Source organism: Leopardus geoffroyi, chromosome C3 (assembly GCF_018350155.1).
Source record: "Leopardus geoffroyi isolate Oge1 chromosome C3, O.geoffroyi_Oge1_pat1.0, whole genome shotgun sequence".
Classification (NCBI taxonomy): domain Eukaryota; kingdom Metazoa; phylum Chordata; class Mammalia; order Carnivora; family Felidae; genus Leopardus; species Leopardus geoffroyi.
The window spans coordinates 105,510,116-105,526,545 of record NC_059338.1 but is presented as its reverse complement, the minus strand read 5'-3'; the positions used below and the strand labels follow the sequence as shown (position 1 = coordinate 105,526,545).

Genomic DNA, 16,430 nt, shown 5'->3' with positions numbered 1-16,430 from the left:
CATGCTCTATCTCTCTCTGTCTCAAAAATAAATAAACGTTAAAAAAAATGTTTTTTAAAATGTATTTTAGTATATTAATATGGTCCAACTCTCAAATTTTTGCTTATTATGAAATGAACAGTAAAAATAATTATAAAAAGGCAACCTATACACCTCAAGACAGCTTTCAGTGTGGCACGTATTTTCCAACCTGCCCTGCATCATTTGTTCTTTTTTAATCGCTTGAGGAAACTGCTTAAAAACAGGATTAAGGATGGGCAAACAAGATTGCTGTGGAAGTGATTTCAAGGCTACAAAGCAATTTTTGAGCCCCCAGGGGACTAAACCACTGAGACTCTTCAAAACAAAGACTTGTGTTTCAGGGGAGAGCCCCCAGTGAAGACGGGCTATGAGGCTGTAACGAACCTTCCACGCAAATCTCTCACTGATTTCCAGGAAGCAAGACAATCACCCACTTTCCTGACATATTAATCACTATATCCCAGGAACTGTGCAGGGCACTTTGCAAACATCCTTCCTCCTAACCTCCACCCCCGCCCCACGCACAGCCCCGTGAGATAACTGTCATCATGATCCCCATTTTACAGAAAGGAAAGCTGATGTCCAGAGAGGTCTACTCTCTCTTCCACAAGTCACATGGCAAGGGGGTGGCTGGGATTCAGTTGGGGTCTGTGTGATGCCCTTTTAACTTCCCACCTCTCACACTGTCATATTAGGCATGTTTTAACACTGAGACAAAAAAAACCCAGTAGGAATCAATGTAGGAAGGAGGGTGGAGTCCCCCCAGATTGGATTTCTAAACTAAAATGCAAGAAAGATTCAGTGCTTTGACAGAAGAATATCTAGGTTCTCAGAGGACTCTCCATGGACATGGGGCTTAAGGAGATGAGGACCGTTAAGGCAATAGTGAGTGGAATATTTGAGCTGGCAAACTCCCTTCTCCCTTCGCTCAGCCTCCCCGTGGAGAGGAAGGGCTGCCCTGACTGCTCCCCAGTCCTACAAGTTCCAGGTTCCAGCCTGGCCTCATAATACAGCTTGTCTGCCGGAGGCCTAGGGCAGCACACCCACCCGCAGGCTGTGCTGGGGCCACTCGTGCGGGCCAAAGTCCAGGCAGCTCCACCCTGAGGGGAGAGAAGAAGCCCCGTTTCCACCCAAGTCCCCGTTTCCACCCAAGTGTCCTGAGTCATTCGATCTAATTGCACTCGTGGTGAAACTCACGCTTCACTTCGCCGCTGTGGCTCCTGCTGTCTATTTGACAAAGCCCAGGAGGGGAACAGGATGGGGCAGGGCAGTCAGAGATGGGGTGGGGGCTCCCACCACCCTTGGATTTCAGGTTAAATCTCTTTACCCTCCCTTGACCCTCATGACCAGAAGGAGTTGGGCTGGTGGGGACCTCTTAGATCACTTTGGACCTAAAATCCTATGAAATTGATTCAAAGAAAAAAAAAAAAAAAGACTAGAGAAAGGAATGAGGGCAGGTCTCCTACCAAAAAAAAAAAAAAAAGGTCTCCAAGGATTGTCACAGATAAATCTTTGGATAATTTGAACTTATAATTATCTTTAGCTTCCAGCTTTATTTACTTCAGTAAGTAACCCAAGGCAGAACCACTCGTGGATCCTTTTCATGAATTGTAGCACTGTTTAAGCCTCCGCCCCCCAAATTCCCCTCCCTGATTACACTCTCCTACCCTCCTAAATCTAGCCTTCCACCTCACCCAACAGTGAGGTTTTCCATTCCTGCTGTTCCAGCCCTTTAGGAACATGGGTCACTCGTGTCCCTGGGATCGATCTCCCCTCTGTCCTATACCTGCCATCCTTCCCACACAGTCACTATGGTCTAAGGGGGGAAGTTACGGGGCCTATGACTCGGGCCTGGTCAACAGATACTTGCTGCTTACACTGACCGAGGCACTCTTCTAAGTACTTTTTTAAAATATATTTTTTGGGGCGCCTGGGTGGCGCAGTCGGTTAAGCCTCCGACTTCAGCCAGGTCACGATCTCGCGGTCCGTGAGTTCGAGCCCCGCGTCAGGCTCTGGGCTGATGGCTCAGAGCCTGGAGCCTGTTTCCGATTCTGTGTCTCCCTCTCTCTCTGCCCCTCCCCCGTTCATGCTCTGTCTCTCTCTGTCCCAAAAATAAATAAACGTTGAAAAAAAAAATTAAAAATAAAAATAAAAAAAATAAAATATATTTTTTAAGTGTATTTTTTTGTTTTGAGGAGAGGAAGGGCAGAGAGAGTGGGAAAGAGAGAATCCCGAGCAGGCTCCACACTGTCAAGGCAGAGCCCGATGTGGGGCTCGATCTCATGACCTCAGCCAAAATCAAGAGTTGGTTGCTTAACAGACTGGGCCACCCGGGCATCCCCCTCCTAACTACTTTCTAAATGTTAACTTATTTAGGCTACATGACAACCCTATTGGATGAGTACCATTCTCATTTTGGAAGGGAGAACACTAAGAGAACTTAAATCACTTGCCCAAGGCACACAGCTAATAAGCTGTATTTTCCTCTCACTAGTATGATTGGTTCAGCATTGTACCGGGGAGCAAATAAGAGCCTATATGATGCAATTGCTGGGGCTTCTCCATAAGAGACTTTTGTTCTCACTTGTGCTTGAAGTAGGGTAGATGTGAGGAGCAGTGCAGCCAGCCCCCTGGTGACCACATTCTTTATGAAGGAAGCCATTATAGGACTGAGGGAAAGAAAGAGAGAAACTAAGTCTCAGCAACAAACTGGGAGCCCCTGATCAAACTGTGCCTGAAGGCAGGCCTACTTCTGACTTTTTCAGTTTGGTGAGCCAGTGAATTACTTTTCTGTTTAAAAAAGACTGGTTTGACTTATCTTTGACTTGCAGTAAAAAAAAAAAAAAAAAATTCCTAGTTATGGGGCACCTGGGTGGCACCTTCGGTCGAGCATCTGACTTTGATTCAGGTCATGATCTCATGGTTTGTGAGTTTGAGCCCCCAAAGCAGGCTCTCTCTCTCTCTTTCTCTCTCAATATAAAGAAAACATTAAATTAAAAAAATTCCTAGCTAGTGCAGCTTAGTGCATCAACTGCATAATTCTGCCTATATAACTTCTCACTATTACAAAGTCAACTGACGAGAAAAATAAGCATGCTTTGATGAATATAAACACTTAAATGCTTAAAAGTTTTGTGTGGCATCATATTACACCACCAAAGTCATGATTCATGCAGATAAGCACCAGTATGCACACGTGTATCGCCTCGATTGTTTTTAAGGCCAATGCAATGTTTAAAAGGCCAATGCAGAACTAAAAATGTCCAAATCAGTGACACCTTTACAAAAAGTCTGCCGTCTGCACAGGGATGGCCTAAATGTGACTCTTCCCTCCATTCTGGTGTAAGCCCCTAGCCTCACTTCAGCCCCTGTCAATCTGCTGCGCTGCAGAGCGTCTCTTGATGACCTTTGTTTTTGTAGACTTTTCTGCTGCATCTAACCCTATTTGCCCTCTGCTTTTTTATTCTCTTCCTTTGGATACCTGTTAACAGTTTACTTTGTCTTCTTTCTTTTTTTTTTTTTTTTAAGCAATTTCTTAAAAATGTTTATTCATTTTTGAGAGAGAGAGACAGAGTGCAAACAGGGGAAGGGCAGAGAGAGAGAGAGGGAGACATGGAATCCAAAGCAGGCTCCAGGCTCCAAGCTGTCAGCACGGAGCCTGATGCGGGGCTCGAACTCACGAACCACATGACCTGAGCCCAAGTCAGATGCTCAACCGGCTGAGCCACCCAGGGGCCCCTCTCTTCTCTTTTTTATCTCCACTTTCCCCCACTTGCACATCACAAGGGTTGGCATCTCTCAACATTTTCTTCTCCACAGAATGAAACTTAGTGGATCTTAGGATACAGGCTTAGCTGCTGTGGCAAAAAAGACACTCTTGCCCTCCGGCTTCCCCACAGAGTAACCCACGACACCAGCTCCCACGAGAGACAAGTGTGTTTCCCTTTCACTTGCTAGGCGTCTGTGCTCCACAGACCATCCGGGAGCCGGGTTATTTCTGTCTAGCTCTCCCACCATTCCTACGAGGGATATCATTGTTTTGGTGATCAGAGCTGCCTCCACCCCCCCCCCCCCCCCAGCCTGTTGACAGTGGGAAAAGAGAATGACAGAAAGGAAACAGTTTCCTTTTTAAAAGGCATGCCCTAGGCGTCGCACACATCGCCACTTCCACTCACATCCACTTGGTCACGTGGCCGCAGCAAGGTGGGGTGAGGGGGGCGGTCAACCTGGGAAAGAAACATCATCTCAAGCTGGGTGGCCATGTGCCCGGCTCCAACTAGGGACAGTGGATCCCGGCAACAATGAGCAGTCTCTGCCAGCATCCCTGGCTTCTTTCTCTGTCTTCTCTCCCTGGGCACCTCACCCTGTCTCCTTGCAGTGGCTCTGTCCTCCACACGGTGACCCGCAAGGTTCCAGCCCGACTGCATCCTGGGCTGCCCCCCACCCACATCCACCTGCACGCTCTCCCCACGACCTCCCTCTGCCTTCCCTGTCCTCTAGAGGAGCCACCACACTCCTGGTCACTCAGGCCCCAAATTTGGTATCATCAACTCCCGTCCCCAAGCCCTGGTGCCTCGTGCTCCCACATGACTGAGTGATCCCCAGATAAGGGCTCCTGTCCGTTCCTGTCCATTTCCTTCTTCCCACCACCCGAGCTGCCGTACAAGCCTCCTGCCCAGCCTCTCCGCATTCAGGCTCTCCCCTTCCAGCCTGGCCTTACTCACAGCCATCCAAGAAGCGTTTCTAAAGTGTAACTCACCACGATACTCCCTGTTCAAACCCTTCTTTGACTCCACCTGCCTATGGCTGAAAGTCAGAGCTCCTGGGGAGGCAGTTAACAGTATACCCTCTGGAGATTCTCCCCGGACTCCCAGAGTTATAAACCATAGGTACAAAACCTCTCACCAGCGGGCCCAGAGCCCTCCTATTTCTGGCTCAGGCTATTTCTTCTGTGGCTCTTCCCGCCTGCCCCATACCCCGTGTGCCCAGCAAATCCTACCCAGCCTCCAAGGTCCAGCAGTCAACCTCCTCCCATGTCCCTGCCTCGAGTTCCAGCTCCCACCCCACCCCACCCCACCCCAAACACCCAGGCTTCTCTGCTTTTGTGGCCCTTTGCTTATAAACTCTTGTTTGGTCCTAGACCCAGCCTGCCTAGATGCGTCCAGATGCCTTCTCCTTGACGGACAGCCCTGAGCTTTGTCCCTTGGCACACTGTCTCCCCTACATGCAGGGTCGCAGGCGTCTGTTCCTTCCTCTTGCCGCGAATCTAACTCTATGACCACTTTCTTGCTAAAGTGCAAAACTTCCTGAAGGGAAAGGGGACCCGCGGAGGGAGCTAGGTTGCTGCTGAAGCTCAGGGCTCCGTGGTTTTGCACTTGAGCTGGCCCCCTGTGTTGGCAGCTGTCCCTGTCAGCGTGACCTAAGAATCAGCTGCTGGGCCCTCTCCTGCCAGCTCCTGCCAGCACAGTGGTCTGCCTTCTAGAGCTGTTCAGCCTGTGGGCTAAATGCTTTCTGTAACCTGATCCAGAGTTAAAAATAACTCAAAGGTCTGACCCACTAAGAGCCTCCTTGGATCTTCCAGGTGGGGTAAGCTTTTCCTGGCAGCTTAGGTACATGCTTTAAAATGACCACCCCCCTCCCCCCACTTCACCTCACTTTCACCTACACTGCCGGGGGCCTTGCCTCTCTTGGCCCAGGTTTGGTGAAGGCCTCTGGCTTTCTCCCTCCCTGTGGGGCTGGCCGAGTGCAGTGGGTCCCACCCGCCCCTGGGCTTCCTGGGCCTTGGGTGGAATTGCTGAGGTCACAGCCAGATGTGCTTCTGCTAACAGACGCTGGGCAGACACCAGTCCCTGTGAGTTCTCTTGGCTGAGCGCCCCTTCTCCCCCCCAGCCCCGGCCAGCCTGCCAGAGGCCTGCAGCCAGCAGCCACAACAGGGTGAGCTGAGGACAACCACTTTGCCCTCCCGTCAACCAAGAGTGACACTATCATCTCTGTTCCCTTGGCCTTCTTTCCACCCAGAATCAAGGCCAGATGGAAAGTTCCAAATGGTATTTCTTCAGGAGGTTGCCTTTGGTGGGTAGCAGCAACGTGGAAAATGGGCTTCTCTTCCTGCCCAGGGCAACAGTCTCATCTTCAGCTAAAGGGAAGCTTCAAGCCTCTGCCATTTGGAACTTGTCCCCAGGCAGCCAATGGAACCTGCAGCTGGGACTGAGACCAGGACAGCCAAAGGGAGGCCTGGCAGCGATCCGGACCCAGGTTCTAGGTGTTCCTAAAGCCCAACGATACATCTGCCCTTCCTGGGGTCATGGAGCTCAGACATTCCACTTTTAGCCATTTGAATTGGATTTTTGCCAACTGCAACAAAAAAAGGACCTGATAAATATATCTCCTAATTGGTCTTCCTGTCTCCAGGCTTGCCAGCATCCAATCCAGATGGATCTTTCTAAGCTGCTGATCTAGACACCATCTTCCTGCCTAGAACTCTTCAGTGACCCCCAGCCATTGAGGAGAATGCCCAAATTCTTCAGCATGGCCTTCCTTAGACTCTGGCATCTGAGCCAACCTTTCCAACCTCATCTCCTGCCGTTTCCATTTCTTCAGTTTACATAAGACCACTCCTTGGTGCCAGAACCACGGGCCACGTGCTCACAGCTCCAGGGCTTGCTTAGACTTTTCCTTCTGCATGAGTGCCATTTCTCACCAAATGGACACCCACCTGTCTTTTGGGTTCCATCTCTCACGATGATGATGGCGACGACTTTCTCAACAATACCCATACCAAAAACAGTTGTGTCCTTAGCTTCAATTTCAAAACACTTGATTAATCCATCATTCAACAAATATTTGTCGAGCCCTCCTATGTGCCAGGCACTGTTCCCAGAGCTGCTGGACTCAAATGACACAGCCTTTGCCCTCATAGAACTTAGGGTCTAGGTGAATGGGAGGTGGGTAGGAAGCATAGACAAATTAGAGTGCTCTTGGCTCCAAGAAACAGACTAATTCATTCAAAGTGGCATAAGCAGGGGCGCCTGGGTGGCTCAGTCGGTTGGGCGTCCGACTTCGGCTCAGGTCATGATCTCACAGTCTGTGAGTTTGAGCCCCGCATCGGGCTCTGTGCTGATGGCTCAGAGCCCGGAGTCTGCTTCCGATTCTGTGTCTCCCTCTCTCTCTGCCCCTTCCCTGCTCATGCTCTGTCTCTCTCTGTCTCAAAAATAAATAAAAACATTAAGAAAAAAAAAATTAAAAACAAAAAACCAAAAAAAACAAAGTGGCGTAAGCAGTGAGTGCTATATTATGTAGCATAAGAAGTCAGGAGGTAGGCAAATTGAGAGTTGGTGGATTCAGTGGGTCAGTGATGTCTGGGACTGGGGATATGAGGTAGAATAAGGGACCTACCTTACAGGACTGCTGTGGGATTAAATGAGTTTACACATTTAAAGCAATAGAACAGTCCCAGGCACATAGTAAGTGTTCAGTGAGCACTAGTTATTTATGAGCTCAAAGACGTATCAGCAGTGCATCGGTGGGTGAATGGGTAAGCAAATTGTGGTCTGTTGAGCCATAAAAGGGGATGAAGTGCTAATACATACTACGATCACGATAAATGTCAAAATTATAATGCTAAGTGAAAAAAAGTCAGGCACAGAAGGTCACGCAGTGTATGACTTCTATTTACATGAAATATTTGGAGTAAGTAAATCCATAGAGACAGAATGCAGATTGGTGGTTGCCTGGCGCTCGGGAGAGGGGAGAGTGGGGAGTGACTGCTTAATGGGTAAGAGATTTCCTTTTGGGGTGATGAAAAGTTTTGGACCTAGCTAGAGGGGGTGGTTGTACAACACTGGGGGTGCCCTAAATGCCACCAGATAGTCACTTTAAAATGGTTAATTTTATGCCGTGTGAATCTCACCTCAGTAAAGTAAACATATCCACGAGGCTGTTCACGGAGACACGGTTTGAAAAAGCAAAACACTGGACACAATCTAATATCCATCAATGTCAAATAAATTAGGGTCCACCCACACCATGGCATATCATTTAGCCATTTAAAAGAATGAGCTAGAGCTGTATATACTAATTTGGAAAGATCCCTAAGACATACAGTTACATGAAAAAAAAAAGTCATAGAACATTCTAGTGCGATTCTATTTTTTTTTTAAGTTCATTTTTTTATTTTGAGAAAGAGAGAGAAACAGAGCACATGAGCAGGGGAGGGGCAGAGAGAGAGAAGAGAGAGAGAATCCCCAGCAGGCTCTGCACTACCAGTGCTAAGCCTGACCCCAGGGCTCGAACTCGCAAACCGTGAGATCGTGACCTGAGCCAAATCCAAGGGTCAGACACTTAACCGACTAAGACACCCAGGAGCCCCAGTGTGACTCTATTTATTAATTATAAAATGATATGTAATGGGGCGCCTGAGTGGCTCAATCAGTTAAGTCTCCGACTTTGGCTCAGGTCATGATCTCACAGTTTGTGAGTTCGAGCCCCATGCCAGGCTCTGTGCTGACAGCTCGGAGCTGCTTCAGATTCTGTGTCTCCTTCTCTCTCTGCCGGTCCCCTGCTCGTGCTCTGTCTCCCTCTCTCAAGAATAAATAAACATTAAAAAAATTTATAAAATGATATGTGTATGTGTATTAGTTTATAAATGCATTCAAAGGGACCTGGAAACCCAACTAACTGTTGAGAATGGTTACGTCGGTGACCTAAGAGGTGAAAGGGATCTTGTGCTTCTTAACTTGTATACTCAAGCATTATTATTAACTTTTATGATGAGAATCTTCCCAGGAAATACAAATTAAAGTAAACATGAGAAATCACTTTCAATGCACCAGATTGGCGAAATCAGAAAAAAAAAGGATAAGACCTACTGCTGGTGGGATGTGGGAAGAGGGTGTTCTCATTCAGCGCTGGGGGAAATGGGAAGAGCTATTGCTTCTTTGGGACCTAGTCTGCCAGTATCTATTCAAATAAAAATACATATACATGTTGACCCAGTAATCTCATTATTTTCTTTTTCTTTTTTTTTTTTTTAATTTTTTTTTTCCAACGTTTATTTATTTTTGGGACAGAGAGAGACAGAGCATGAACGGGGGAGGGGCAGAGAGAGAGGGAGACACAGAATCGGAAACAGGCTCCAGACTCTGAGCCATCAGCCCAGAGCCCGACGCGGGCCTCGAACTCACGGACCGCGAGATCGTGACCTGGCTGAAGTCGGACGCTTAACCGACTGTGCCACCCAGGCGCCCCTCATTATTTTCTTAATAACAGCTCTCCTGAGCTATGGTGTATATGCCATACAAGTCACCCACTTAAAGTATACGATCCTACAGTTTTTAGTACATTCAGTGTTGTGAAACCATCACCACAACCAATTTCAGATTCTTTTCATCACCCCCCAAAAGAACCCCGACCCTGCCTGGCATCCATTAGCAACCAATCACTCCTCTTTTCCCACCCACCCCTAGGCACCCACCAACAATCTATATCTGTCTCTTTGAATTTGCCTATTCTGAACACTTCATATAAATGGAATCGTATTTATAACTGGCTCCTCTCACACAGTGTCATGTGTTCAAGGTTCATCCTTGTTGCAGGAGTCTCATTCCTGCAAATCCATTCCATAGCAATAAAAGCACCTGTGCCTCAGGACATATGTACGAGGATGTTTATGGCAGAAATGTTCGCGACAGTAAAAAGAGAGAAAGAAAAAAGGAAAACTGGCAGTGTCACGGATGGTCATTAATCGGAACGGGGCCCGGAAGGTGACACCACTAGAAAAGAATGTACGAGCACCAGGCCACTTGGACTGAAGGGAATTCCCTGAGCAAGAAAAAGGACGATAGAGAAGGATGCACAAAATATTCAAATCCAATTTTTGATCTACAAACTCATTTTAAAATACTTTTTTGGGTAAGTTTGTTTATTTTGAGAGGGAGAGAGAGAGCGCGCGCTAGTGGGAGAGAGGCAGAGAGAGAGGGAGAGAGAGAAATACAAGCAGACTCCGTGCTGTCCGCACAGAGCCTGACGTAGGGCTCAACCTCACAAATCGTGAGGGCGTGACCTGAGCCGAAATCAAGAGTCAGACGCTTAACCGACTAAGCTAACCAGGTGCCCCAACTTACAAACTTATTTCATTTACTTACATTTTTAAATGTCCGCTTGTTTTTGAAAGAGAGAGAGATTGAGGGCCAGAGCATGAGCAGGGGAAAGGCAGAGAGAGAGAGAGGGAGACAGAATCTGGAGCCGGCTCCAGGCCCTGAGCTGTCAGTGCAGAGCCTGACATGGGGCTCGCGAGAGAACCGCAACATGAACCGCGAGATCATGACCTGAGTCAAAGTTGGAGCCGCCCAGGGGGCCCTATACAAATTCACTGTATAAACACTCCTCCCTATTTAGGCCTTATACCTGAATCTGAGAAGACCTGAACTGGATTCAAAGATGGCAGAGATGAAGCTCTTTAGTATTGCTCAGTCCTACTCACAAGCTCCACCGAGTGTAAAAAGTTACGAGAACAGCACAAAGAGTGCATCAGAGAGAGGGAGGTTCCCGGGATTGCCTTCTGTTCCTCCTACAGAAGGCCCCAGCCAGAGGAGGCTGCCCTAAACAGAGGCCTCCTGGGCTTTACCATCCACCCCCACGAAGGCCTGGCCAGCATCTGATTATGTCACATGTCACCCAGCAATTCAGGTGCTCTGCAAACCCGGCCGGCCAAGCCCACCATCCACGACTCATCCACACCGAGCGACTCCCCTTTGCGGTGCCCGAGTCTCAGGTCCTATGGCTTCCCAGCATCTGTGTCTGCATTTACATGATCCAGGGCTTTACCATTCAGGTCCACATGGGAGCTTTCCGTGGACAGGTCTGGCTATAGCTTCTTACAGTGTGTGTAGACGGGGAATGATAAGGACGGACACGTAGTTGGTTGTAATCATGCACTACGGGAGTGCGTAGGTAGGGGGTAGGGACCATGTGGTGAAGGGAAGACCAGAGACGGAAGGGGGGGCCAATAATAAATGGAAAAGCAAACCAGAGTGGAACCACATACAATTGCATTTATGCATCTGGAGAAACTTTTGCATATGCCAAGGCATATAAAAAGAAATTAAATTTAAAAATTAAAAAGACAAAGAGAATATCCACGCTACTTGGGCGATTAAAAAAAAATCAAAACAAAAAATGCCAGCTGCCTGACTGCACGAAGGACTGAATTCTTCCCTCCCTTCTTCCAGATCTTACCTCAGGGAAGGGTTTTGTGCAGAGGACTGTGAGCTCACAAGCTGCTGTTTGCTTCACGTGTTCCCTTAACACAGCTTCCTGGAACACATTAGCCGCTTTCCTACAAAATTCTACAATGAATAATTGAAATTAAACATTCCTGGTCAAAATAAATCAACACTGAATGACACATTGCCCTGATTGTTCCTGTTTCTCACATTGTTCCTAATCCACCAAATGTGGTAATTTAAATTAAATCGAATTTCCTTGTCTTCTTGCTGAATTTGCCAGGTTCCACTAAACTGACCACCAGGTGAAAGCAGCAAATGAACTACAGTGAAATCCTGAGCCAGAGACCTGACTGACATGTGTGTGTATGAGGAAGGGTTGTTCTGAGGCTTCTTGATTAGCTGACACAAGGTGACAGATCATAGACTCGAACGAGTGGCTCAAAAACCATCCATGAGTGGATGATATCATTGAGAACCCTGGATTTCCAACATTCTTCTCTTGCATTCTCACGTGTTGACTTTCCATCCTAGATTTGTTACCTCATTATCATGAGCGAATGGTGGCCTCATGGGGTGCCTGGGTGGCTCAGTCGGTTAAGTGTCCAACTTTTGATTTCAGCTCAAGTCATGATATCGTGGTTTGTGAGATTGAGCCCCACATTGGGCTCTGTGCTGACAGTGTGGAGCCTGCTTGGGATTCTCTCTCTCCCTTTCTCTCTGCCCCTCCCCTGTCATGCTGTCTCTCAAAAAAAAAAAAAAAAAAAAGAAAAGAAAAGAAAAAGAAAAAAAGGTGGCCTCACAAAAGATATGTCCACCTAGAACCTGTGACGTTGACCTCATTTGGACCAAGAGTCTTTGTAGATATAATTAATCTCAAGACAAGATTATCCTGAATTAGGATGGACCCTAAATCCTATGACAAGTGTCTTTAGAAGAGAAAGGGAGGAAAAATACCAAGAAGGAGCTGTGAAGACAGAGGCACAGAATGACAAATTCTCACTCAGAGGTTCTGGAAGAAACCAACCTTGCCGGTGTCTTTTTTTTTTTTTTTTTTTTTTTTAAATTATTTATTTATTTATTTTTTTTTTTTTTCAACGTTTATTTATTTTTGGGACAGAGAGAGACAGAGCATGAACGGGGGAGGGGCAGAGAGAGAGGGAGACACAGAATCGGAAACAGGCTCCAGGCTCTGAGCCATCAGCCCAGAGCCCAACACGGGGCTCGAACTCACGGACCGCGAGATCGTGACCTGGCTGAAGTCGGACGCTTAACCGACTGCGCCACCCAGGCGCCCCTTTGCCGGTGTCTTGACTTCAGACTTCTGGCCTCCAAAATGACGAGAAAATAAATTTCTGTTGTTTTAAGTCACTGAGTTTGTGGTAATTTGTTACAGCACTTCTAGAAAACTAATACACTTCTGGTCTAAATATGGCTGCTACCTCACAAGCATCACATCCTCACACCCTTTTATTCACCGGGGAAAGAAAGAGAGCAGGGACAGGAAGGAATTTTCTTTTTCATTAGCAGAATTCTACTCCCCTTATTTCTTATTAAAAAATAAGAAAATCTTGGAAAACGAATACTTGTCAGAAAGAAGTAACGAGAGTTTGAAAATGTGGGGGATGACAGTGGACAGTGAGGAGGGCCTTTTTAGTGGTCAAAAATGGTTACTGTCATTTAATGAGTGGGGACCAGCTATCCTAAAAGTCTTGTAATGTGTCCTCTGTTGAGACATACTAGGGATCAATTATGAGTTATCCTTGCAGGCTGGATCCTGGTTGCCCTGTGAACGAGAAACCAGGTGGGGGGCGGGGGGGGGGGGAGGGAGGGGACAGGAGAAGTGGCAGACCGGCAGGCAACTAACAATGCCTGTCACACATGGGAATGACTCACTGTGATATAAAGCTATGGCACAGAAACTGACTAGGATGGCAGCAGGTGCTCTTGGTTTTGTTGGTGTGTGGCCAGATTCATTCATTCATTCACCCACTCATTCACTGATTCAATGAGCCCAACTCAAATAGACTTAAGCCAAAAAAAAAAAAGTATTATTAGTACATAAAACCAAAGTCCAGAAGAAATTTGGGGGAATCTGCAGGGGCTCCAGTGCTGTCATTAGGACCTGGTCTCTCTCTACGTGTGTGTCCTTTGACTGCTTTCTCTGTGCTGATTTCATTTAAATAAGCTCCTCCCATTCAGAGGGGAAATGGCTAATAGTTATTCCAGGTTCACATTCCAGTCAAAAACATCCCCCCCACCCCGCCCCACCTGCTCCAGGAAAGAGAGATCCTTTTTACAAGTGTTCCGTTAAACCTCCCGACACTAAGTGTCATTGGGCCATCTGGACCAAGTGCTCACTCCTGTGCCATCTCTGTGCCTGAGGGTAGATTACACAGCCAGTTGAGGTTGGATTGCAGGTGGCCCATGTTGCAAAGGGGAGGGGACATTGTGAGGGGGCTCGTGGATTTAGCCACTCCAAACATATGCACTCAGAGTGGGGAATTGGTTTCCCAGGGAAAATCAGATTAAAAAAAAAAAAAATTAATGAATTTAGAGCAAGCAAATGTGACAAAGGCCTGCTGCACTCCAAGTCTGTGAAATGAATGTCATCGTACATGAGCATAAGATAGATGTGTATGGTCCAGTGCAAATTCATCATTACTCTTGATGGGAGGAGGGCAATTTAGAGTACAGGAAGGGCCTTCTAAAGGGGGAGAGGGTCAGTAGCATCATCTAGACGGATAGTAATAATTGAGTTCCACAAAGGGAAAGCTGAGGATGCTATAGGAAACTATACTGGCAAAATTACGTTAACTTACGATTTGTAATACTTAATCTATCAGGTGTAATATTGGACATTGATCAGACCATCTGGTTTGATGTTTAGAGAGCATTCCAAACATCAAAAATATCAAAATGAGGTCCAAGATCCCCTTCTATTTAACTACTATGTCTGGTCATACAAACTACACAGCTCATTTGTGGAAAATGATGTGAGGTATGAGTGTTTTGGAAGATTTTCAAGGTGACGCTTTGGTTTCCCCTTAGATAAGGAGGTTAACCTATGGCTAAATATGCATTAACCTTACCAGATGAAGAGGAGGAAGAAGAAGGAGAAAAAGAAGTCCGAAAGAAAGAAAGAAAGAAAGAAAGAAAGAAAGAAAGAAAGAAAGAAAGAAAGAAAGAAAAAAGAAAGGAAGAAAGAAAGAAAAAGAAGTCCTGTAAAGTCGCTAGTAGCCACATGGACCCATGGGCAGGTCACCAAGCAACAGCGTTAACTAGCACTGCTCTTCATGATTTCAGAGTACAAGCCAATTGCTGAAATGATTCGGTCCCATCAATGGAAATGGTCTTCTCTGTATAGTTCTGTATTATGTGACCATCTCACACCAAGATCCCAAACGTTGGCCCTTGAGTACAACCGGAATACGAAAACCTCCCTGCGTTCTGTTAAGCCAGCTCTAGGCACTGGCACAGAAGGCTGTTGTTCACCATGACTTGACTTGGTCTCATTCTGGGGTTGGAGCCCCAGCAAAATTCTGTCTTGCCCTCAAAGATGACCCACGTAAGATAGGTTAAGGAATATAGAACACTCCATCCAGCCTGGTCTCCCAGAAGTGGCGTGGTGGTGGGAGCACCGTGTCAGATCCGTGTTCTTTGGAGGGCAAGTTGCAGAACTTCAAGTTCTCCGCCTCTGGTTGCCTCCTCAGACATGCAATTCAGTGCCAAGTACGTGCGTTTAGTTACCGCCCGTTTGGACGGTGAAAAATCAAGTGCATTTCTGACATTCTTTCTCCTTCTGTGATTCCCTAAAACTTAGGGACGCGTAATCTGCCTGGAAATGCTCAGTCTTCCAGATGTCCAAACAGCACGTGCGTGGGCTGGGCACCCAGGTGTTTGGAGAGCTGTGATACTGCAAAGCACTTCGCAGAGTTCTGCATTCTCAGACGGTCATGTTTTTCTCCGCTTTTTACTACACACCGATTACTAAAAAGATATATAGACTGGGCATGAAAATGTCTTAGAAAATATTACAAATGAAAGTCATGCATAAATACATTCTTCTGCTTGAATGTCAAAGTAACAATTACCATAACTAGCATATTCTGTTGCAGACACTGCTAAGCACTTTATATGGAGCATCTCACGTACCCCTCACAATATCTCAGTGAGGTACCTACCTAGTATTCCCATTTTATAGATACAGAGAATGAGGCTAAAGAGGTCAAATAACTTGCCCAAGGTCACACAGTAAGTGACAACACTGGGATTTGAACCCAGGAAGATTGACTTTTCGTTACTTTCCTTTCTAACCCTCACCATGTATAAGGTCGTACTTGGCATATTAGTTTTGATAAAGAATATATTCCTTTACAGGGGTGCATGGGTGGCTCAGTCGGTTAAGCATCCAACTCTGGCTCACGGTTCGTGAGTTCAAGCCCTGCGTCGGGCTCTGTGTTGACAGCTCAGGGCCTGGGACCTGCTTCAGATTCTGTGTCTCCCTCTCTCTCTGTGCCTCCCTCACTCATGCTTTCTCTCTCCAAAACAAATAAACATTAAAAAAAAAATTTTTTTTTAAAGAATATATTCCTTTACAGTAAGATCGGGGCGACTTCATACTGGCTATTTCCAACAATCACAGGAAATCCCTAATTTCCACATACTTCAGGTTTCCAGAACTTGGAAGATTGAGAACAGTGCGGGATGGAGGCGAGCAGAACTCATCAGCCCAGCCCAGTCGGAGTGTGCCCCTAATACCCAGGAGCAACTCTGACACAAGCTCATCTTAGGTTTCTGGCACTAAGGAGCATTCCAGACAGAGCAACAGGGGATGAAAAGGTGACAGGAGCATTAATTATCTCCAGGCTTAGCCAGTTGGGGGCTGTCAGACACCCTTTCCTATCTAGACCAGGGTCAAAAGTTCTCCTACTAATAATAGCTGGGCCAGGCCAGCTTTGCTGCTTCAAAGGTTTATCAAAGCTCACACAACAGCTCTGGGGTGGCCAAAGCGCTCTCGGAGGGGTCAGCAAAGAGTCAAGAAATGGCGCCTGTGTTTCTTTAAAACTTATTCAAGTAGGTGCCCTCCCTGCCCACCACCTACCTAGTTGGGTTCAAAGTTTGGTCCTTCCTGTAACACGGATGTGGGTGGAAGAACTGGGAGGATTGTTCCAGTTCACTGATCTT

The 16,430-nt window shown here is 46.8% G+C and overlaps 1 long non-coding RNA gene across 2 annotated transcripts in view; it reads right to left on the bottom strand.

Moving 5' to 3' along the window:
• The window catches only part of LOC123585642, a 25,863-nt gene extending 9,433 nt beyond the window's left edge, over positions 1–16,430 (bottom strand). For both annotated transcript variants that reach the window (XR_006706335.1, XR_006706336.1), the window contains exons 1-2: positions 16,348–16,430; positions 11,257–11,366 (exon numbers count right to left, since the gene is read on the bottom strand). This is a non-coding gene — a long non-coding RNA (uncharacterized LOC123585642). The remainder of the gene's footprint in view (positions 1–11,256; positions 11,367–16,347) is intronic.